General features: G+C 44.5%; 1 long non-coding RNA gene across 1 annotated transcript; it reads left to right on the top strand.

The window, feature by feature from the left end:
* Window positions 1-257: 257 nt before the first annotated feature.
* On the top strand, window positions 258-2,758 carry LOC135180025 (uncharacterized). Its single transcript, XR_010304252.1, has 3 exons — window positions 258-1,735; window positions 2,215-2,374; window positions 2,457-2,758. It is a non-coding gene; the product is annotated as an uncharacterized LOC135180025 (long non-coding RNA).
* The last annotated feature ends 4,652 nt before the right edge of the window (window positions 2,759-7,410 follow it).

Genomic DNA, 7,410 nt, shown 5'->3' with positions numbered 1-7,410 from the left:
CAATCAACCAGACCATGGCACTAAGTGCCTCAGCCAGTCTTTTCTTGAACACCCTCAGGGACGGTGCCTCCACCACCTCCCTGGGCAGCCCATTCCAATGCCAATCACTCTCTCTGAAGAACTTCTTCCTAATATCCAGCCTATACCTACCCTGGCACAACTTGAGACTGTGTCCCCTTGTTCTATTGCTGGTTACCTGGGAGAAGAGGCCACCCCCCACCTGGCTACAATGCCCCTTCAGGTAGTTGTAGACAGTAATAAGATCACCCCTGAGCCTCCTCTTCTCCAGCAGCTTATTTTAAGCCAATATCCAGGCTAAATTTAAGGTTGTATTCAACATAAACATAATGATAACATTAGATGGGGTGCTGGCAGAGTTCTGGTGTGGGACAGGGGACATCTCTGTTCATTTGCCGTGACAGACAGCAGACACTAAGACCGACCTTGATTAAAACAGCTTGTTTTGGTTCCCATCTGTGAAAGGGAGCTAATATCTTCCTGCCACAGAGGCATGACTTGAGAATAATGTTTATTCGTGCCCCTGAGACAGTTAGTCAGTGAGGTTTACATAGATGCTTGATAGTTTCACCAGCTGTAACACCAAGCAGTGACACAGGCTATGAACAGTGTGCCTAGGAAGGAGGTATTCCACCTACTAGAAGAAGTCATACCTGTGCAGCACCTAAGAGTATAGCTAAATTCCACCTATATTCTATTTATATAATCATAGAATAGAATCATAGAATCAGTCAGATTGGAAGGGACCACAAGGATCATCTAGTTCCAATCCCCCTGCCATGGGCAGGGACACCTCACACTAGAGCAGGCTGTCTAGAGCCTCATCCAGCCTGGCCTTAAACACCTCCAGAGATGGAGCCTCAACCACCATAAATTTGTATTTATATCTCTGTTATTTTTCCCATATCCACTTTCTGTTCCATGCTTTTCAGTTGTGTTGCATTTACTCTTTCTAATGTTTTGGAGTTTGAGTTTTTTTAACCTTGTAAAGGAAGAATGATTGAGACTGTCCACAAAGCCTTACAGTGGAAGAAGATTCAGAGGAAATGGACAAGGAGCCATATCCATGAAGCTCAGGGAATAACGTGGGATTTGACTGACCACAGCTGTTGCAAAGAAGCTAGCTTATCTCAGCACCAAAGGGAGCAGAGAGAGGTTGGCCTCTGGTTTAGGTAAACAGTAACCAAGAGTTGAGTGAATCAGCTGGTGGTGGAAATGTTTTTCCCTGAGTTCATTAGAAGAATCACAGAATATTAGGGGCTGGAAGGGACCTCAAAAGGTCATCCAGACCAACACCCCCTGCCATAGTAGGATCACTCTTTTTTTACAGTCCAGTTTTCTTTTTTCTTTTGTTATTCCACTTCTCCCCCATCTTCCTCCTTTCCTCTTCATCTCTGCCATCTTCATCCTTTTCTTTCCATCTCCTTCCTCTTCATCTCCTTCTTGTCCCCACATCCATCTCCATTGTTTTCCTCTCCACCTCCCTTATTCAGCCCCACTTCCCCTTTTCCTCCATACCTGCCCCCTTCCCACCCCACACCTCATTTTGCCCTTTTCTCCCCAGATTCAGAGCACCTGGGTTCTGTTGGAGTCTCCTCCCACCCCAGGTGTGATCACTTTCCCCTCCCTGCCCACTCCCCTACTTAATGGCCCCAGGAAAGGCAGAAGCTCCAAGCTTGCCCAACTGGGCAGAGGGATCCTCATCCCATCCTCACTGGTGAGTACTCCTGGTGCATCACTGGGTGAATGGTGAAGGTGACAAAGGCCGGGGGGCCTGGTGGCCCCCCGGCTAGCTAGGCTAGGTGCTCCATGCTCATTCTAACGTCACTTATGGGTGCTGGCTGGGCCAATAGTGTGACTATCTGAGTTAACCAGGCTGGCATGGTGAGCAGTGAATTCCTGACTCAGACCAACACAGAGGAAAACCTGAACAACTAAAAAGAGTTTTGAAGAGAGCAATGGACTTGAGCTGACTTCAGCCAACTGTGCCAGTTTGAGGCTAATTGGAATATTTTAATGAGAGAAATTAGCTCACTGGCTGTGAAAAGAAAATAATAGTGATGCCTGTATCACTCATCTGTTTTGCTGAGAAGGGATAAAACCAAGAAACAATAAACAAAGTCTGTGTCTGGCAACTGCTTCACTAATTCCTCTGCCTGAACCTGTATAACCCAATCTAATATTTTTCTTTTCCAGCTGACTCCTTATCTAGCTTCCTATATCTCATCCCCTGCATGTAAGAGATTCTGAAGTAAGGGAGGCAGGATGGAAGAAAGAGTAGTTGGTTTGAAAGCCCTTTTGGGCAGTTCTGCTGTTCAGGAGGGGTTTCTGTATTACCTTTAACTTGTATGTAGTTGTAAGTATCTGTATATATATGGTGTATATATGCTTGCAAATTTTGCTTTGCTGCAAATGTATCTTTATCCCTTAACTTCCAGCTGGCTGAGTTAATCTGGTGAATTCATGGGGAACCAAGAAACTCCTGAACTACCACACCAACATATGCCTTCCTGGCAGCTGGAGGTACAGAGTGTCACTATGGTGATCACATTATAGAGACCAGTAAAGGGAATAGCATTGGCATTGTGGTTGAACTGTGTATTACAATTGCTGTATGTGCATTTTGCCAAGTGTAACTTCCCTGTGTGTTGTGCTGTGCAATATATCTTGTATCCCTCTGCTGAAGCAGAAATCTCATGTAACATAGCCTTTCAATAAATGAATTTGTTGTTAAGCATTACATCTTTGTGTGGAGTATCTAAAAGAACCTGGTCAGACAGTACTGGGCTCTAGCACTGATTCACATCCAGCTTCTGAAATACTTAAAAGACAGGGGTAGCTAATGTGAGTGACTGCAAAAATAACAGCTTGGAGTAGATATTCCTCTGCTTTTCATAGAAGTAGATATTGCTCTACCTTTCAATGGACATCACTTTTGATCTCTGAACACAATGTCTTTTTTAATGTGCAAGGTTTCCCTTTTTACCTTCAGAACACTTTTGTAATCATCCAGAGGTTTTTAGGTGCTATGCAGAGTTCATCTTCTGGCAGTGCTCTTTCCTTTTCCTCACTACCTGAAGGGAGGCTGTAGCCAGGTTGGGGTTGGTCTTTTCTGCCAGGCAACCAGCAACAGAACAAGGGGACACAGTCTCAAGTTGTGCTGGGGGAAGTCTAGGCTGGATGTTAGGGGGAGAGTGATTTGCCATTGGAATGGGCTGCCCAGGGAGTGGTGGAATCATCATCCCTGGAGATCTTCAAGAACAGACTGGATGAGGCATTTAGTGCCATGGTCTAGTTGATTGGATAGGGCTGGGTGATAGGTTGGACTGGATGATCTTGGAAGTGTCTTCCAACCTGGTTGATCCTATGGTTCTGTGTTTTGGCTGTCTAGCATCTTGCGTGAAAGGAGCTGCAAGAAGACAAGAGAGATTGTTGGTAGTAAGAAAGTGGTGGTGGTATATAATGTGTAAATGGTCACATAAATACAGGCCTCAACTAGTACTACCCCATCCAAAACAGGTGTTCCATGTAAGACTAATGTATCTAGTCTTTGTTACCACCCTGCAGGCTTAGATGGTACTCTACAAGTTTCTTTATTTTCAGGCTGTGTTACTGGCTCCTAATCGCCAAAATAATCCCAAATAGGGTAGGGATTTGCATTGTATTTAATAGTTGCCCTTTTGTGTTCTTTTAGTAGCTTTTTGTTCATGTGTGGAATTAGAGATATGAAAGTTTGTCTTCCTAGAGTAGATTCCAGACAGAAACTCTGAAGCCTTAACGCTATATGCTTGGTTAAGGATTGCCTCCAAATAGTGCTGAAGAGTCATTCTTGCTACTAAATGTGTGTTGGTCTGTCAGAATGGGTCACAAATGATACCCAGTAGAAAAAGAGGAGGAAAAAGATGCATTTTTTTACATAAGGACAGTTAGAATGTGTTCTGACCTGTTGGAAGGCAGTGAAGGGGAAAAGGATCTGGGGTCCCTCGTTCATGGGAGGTTGACCATGAGCCAGCAATATGCACTCATGGCCAGGAGGGCCAGTGCCATTCTGGGGTATATTAAAAGGGCTGTGGCTAGTAGATTGAGAGAGATTCTCCTGCCCCTTTTCTCTGCCCTGTGGAGGCCACTTCTGGAATACTGTGCCCAGTTCTGGCCCTCCTAGTTCAAGAGGGACATAGAACTGCTTGAGAGAGTCCAGCACAGAGCCACAAAGATGATTAAGGGAATGGAACATCTCTTACAAGGGACTGAGGGAGCTGGGGCTCTGCCCCTTGGAGAAGAGGAACCTGAGGGGTGACCTCATCAATGGTTATAAACATGTGCAGGGTGAGTGCCAGGAAGGTGAAGTCAGGACAAGGGGCAATGGGTGGAAGCTGAGGCATAGGAAGTTTCATGTAAACATGAGGAGGATTTTTTATCCTGTGAGGGTGGCAGAACACTGGAACAGGCTGCCCAGGGGAGTTGTGGAGTCTCCCTTTCTAGAGATATTCCAAACCCTCCTAGATGCATTCTTGGTCTAGGTGCTCCTGCTCTGGCAGGGGTGTTGGACTGGATGAGCTTTCAAGGTCCCTTCCACCCCTGACATTCTGTGATTCTCTCAAGTGTTTAAGAGAGTTTGTTAGCAGCTGCAGGACTTTATCTGAAGGCTAAAATTGACAGGTTTCATAGAGGGCTTCGATCTGGAAGTGTGATTCCAAATTATTCACTATTAACCTCTAAGGAGAAAAAGAATTAGATTTATTAGTTACAGAAAACTCAGCTTCTGCTACCTACAAATATTTATTTTTCATTTGTCTGTCTTCTTAAGGATTACAAGCAAATCTGGGAAGAGTTCATATCTTGTGCCAGAGGTAAAAGATAAGACACCCAGATGCTCTGAATGTAGCTGGCAATGGATAACTTCACCACAGATCTCTTTCTTCATTGCTTTCATAGTAATGCAAATCTTTGTAAGCCACAGTTTCCTGTCATCGATAGAGAAAAGATGTCATGAGTCATGTGATGGTTTGTATTGCTCATGAGCTGCCAGCAGTGCATAGGAAAGGTTGGGCTGAAGTATTTTAAGTGGTCGTGTTAGGAATTTCTGCATACTGTGAGTGGATGGAACTTATGGATGTTTTCCACTTAGGCTGTGTGCTTAAAATAAGGAAAACATTCAGGAGACTTTCTGGAGGATGCTTAGTTCAAGGTGAAAGCCTACTCTAAAGAGAGACTACATTAAATTTGCTATCAACATCTCAATTCTATGTGCATTTAATCACAGCTGCGGAGTTGAGCACTAACCTCAATCCGGTACTGCCTTTAGCTGTTAATGGTATTTTCAGAGCTGCATAGCTGTCAGAGAACATGAAATCTGCTACCACTTTAATAGCAGATTTCATGTTCTGTTGTATGTCAGCATCAAAAATATTGTTTCCTTTAAGAAAGAGCTAAGTATGTTTTTTTCCTCCTTTTATTATCTGGAAGTAGCAGACTTTGAGCAGAATATACACCAATGAAAATTAAGTGAATAAGGTTTTAGAATCCTAGAATCAGCCAGGGTTGGAAGGGGCCACAAGGATCATCTAGTTCCAACCCCCTGCCATGGGCAGAGACACCTTACCCTAGAGCAGGCTGGCCACAGCCTTACCCAGCCTGGCCTTAAACACCTCCAAGGATGGGGCCTCAGCCACCTCCCTGGGCAACCCATTCCAGGCTCTCACCACTCTCATGCTGAACAACTTCCTCCTCACATCCAGTTTGAATCTGCCCACCTCCAGCTTTGCTCCATAACCAATCTGACAATCCAGATGACAATTACTGCCAATCTGGATGACTCCATCTGCCTGAACCTACCTTAGTTTCAGAACTGGGGAAAATTTAAATCTAGAGTTCAACTGTTTTCTGTAATACGGTTAAGGTTCTCTACATAGCACAGCTTGAAATGGGCAGAGCTCCTCTGGTCGCTGGCTTGCTTGTCTCTGACAGCTGTACACTGTGCTGCAGCATTTCTGAACAGTTTGACCACGATTTTATTCAGAATTGATGGACCTACAGATTTCACACCAGTGAAAGTGTCTAGAAAATGCTGAGGGAAATTATTTTTTTAGCGGATTTAAATTACTCAATAAGCCTTTTCACCTTCCTGGCACTCACCCTGCACATGTTTATAACCATTAATGAGGTCACCCCTCAGGATCCTCTTCTCCAAGGAGCAGATCCCCAGCTCCCTCAGTCTCTTCTTGTAAGGGAGGTGTTCCATTCCCTTAATCATCTTTGTGGCTCTGTGCTAGACTCTCTCAAGCAGTTCTATGTCTGTCTTGAACTGAGAGGCCCAGAAGTGAGCACAGTACTTCAAATGTGGGGACACAGTCTCAAGTTGTGCCAGGGTAGGTCTAGGCTGGATGTTAGGAAGAAGTTCTTCACAGAGAGAGTGATTGGCATTGGAATGGGCTGCCCAGGGAGGTGGTGGAGGCACCGTCCCTGGGGGTCTTCAAGAAAAGCCTGGCTGAGGCACTTAGTGCCATGGTCTAGTTGATTGGCTAGGGCTGGGTGCTAGGTTGGACTGGATGATCTTGGAGGTCTCTTCCAACCTGGTTGATTCTATGTGGCCTCCCCAGGGCAGTGTATATCCTTTTTGAAGAAATTCCCCATCAAACTGAAGTTGTAAATAAACCTACAGTAATTTGTGTATATAGTTTGGGGGTGGGATTCCAGGGAAATAAAATAATTGTATTTTTATAGTTACTGTCTTGGCCACATCAATTCCCTGTCTCTGTGACAGGCAGGAAGGAAGAAGAAAAATCAGCTGAAGGAAGGAACCTAATACAGCAGTCCAGTCAGCATTTCAGTTTATCTAGGAAGGATGTTTTCAAAATGCATCTTTTCAATACCTCTGCAGACTGGTTTGGATTGTATTGCAGAGTGAGATTATTCTGGATGTGACTGAACTGAAAGATTTACCCCAGAAACACAGCTAATGCTCTCTAGCTGCTCATGATACTGGTGCTACAGACCAGTCTAGGTGGAACCTCTGGAATGGATGCAGTATTGATGCTGAATCCTCAACACTAACTGTTTTATTCCACATCTTGAGTCCCACTGTTCTGCACTGCAATACTTGATAGTATAGATACAGTGTGAGTCTATTTCATTTTATCAACCAGGCTGGAAGAGAGCTCCAAGCTCATCCAGTCCAACCTATCACCCAGCCCTGTCCCATCAATTAGACCATGGCACTAAGTGCCTCATCCAGTCTTTTAGTCCTACTTTATATAATGTTGCCTATCAACCCCTCATACAGCTGTTGGAGCAGATCCCACTGGGAAGTAGATGAGAAACAAAATTATTCCAAGGGAAGGAATGGCTCAGCGTAGAGTATGCTCTTGGAACTCTAATATATAGAGAACCCAG

Source organism: Pogoniulus pusillus, chromosome 12 (assembly GCF_015220805.1).
Source record: "Pogoniulus pusillus isolate bPogPus1 chromosome 12, bPogPus1.pri, whole genome shotgun sequence".
Classification (NCBI taxonomy): Eukaryota; Metazoa; Chordata; class Aves; order Piciformes; family Lybiidae; genus Pogoniulus; species Pogoniulus pusillus.
The sequence above is the reverse complement of the archived record's forward strand: the minus strand, read 5'-3'. Positions and strand labels throughout refer to the sequence as shown.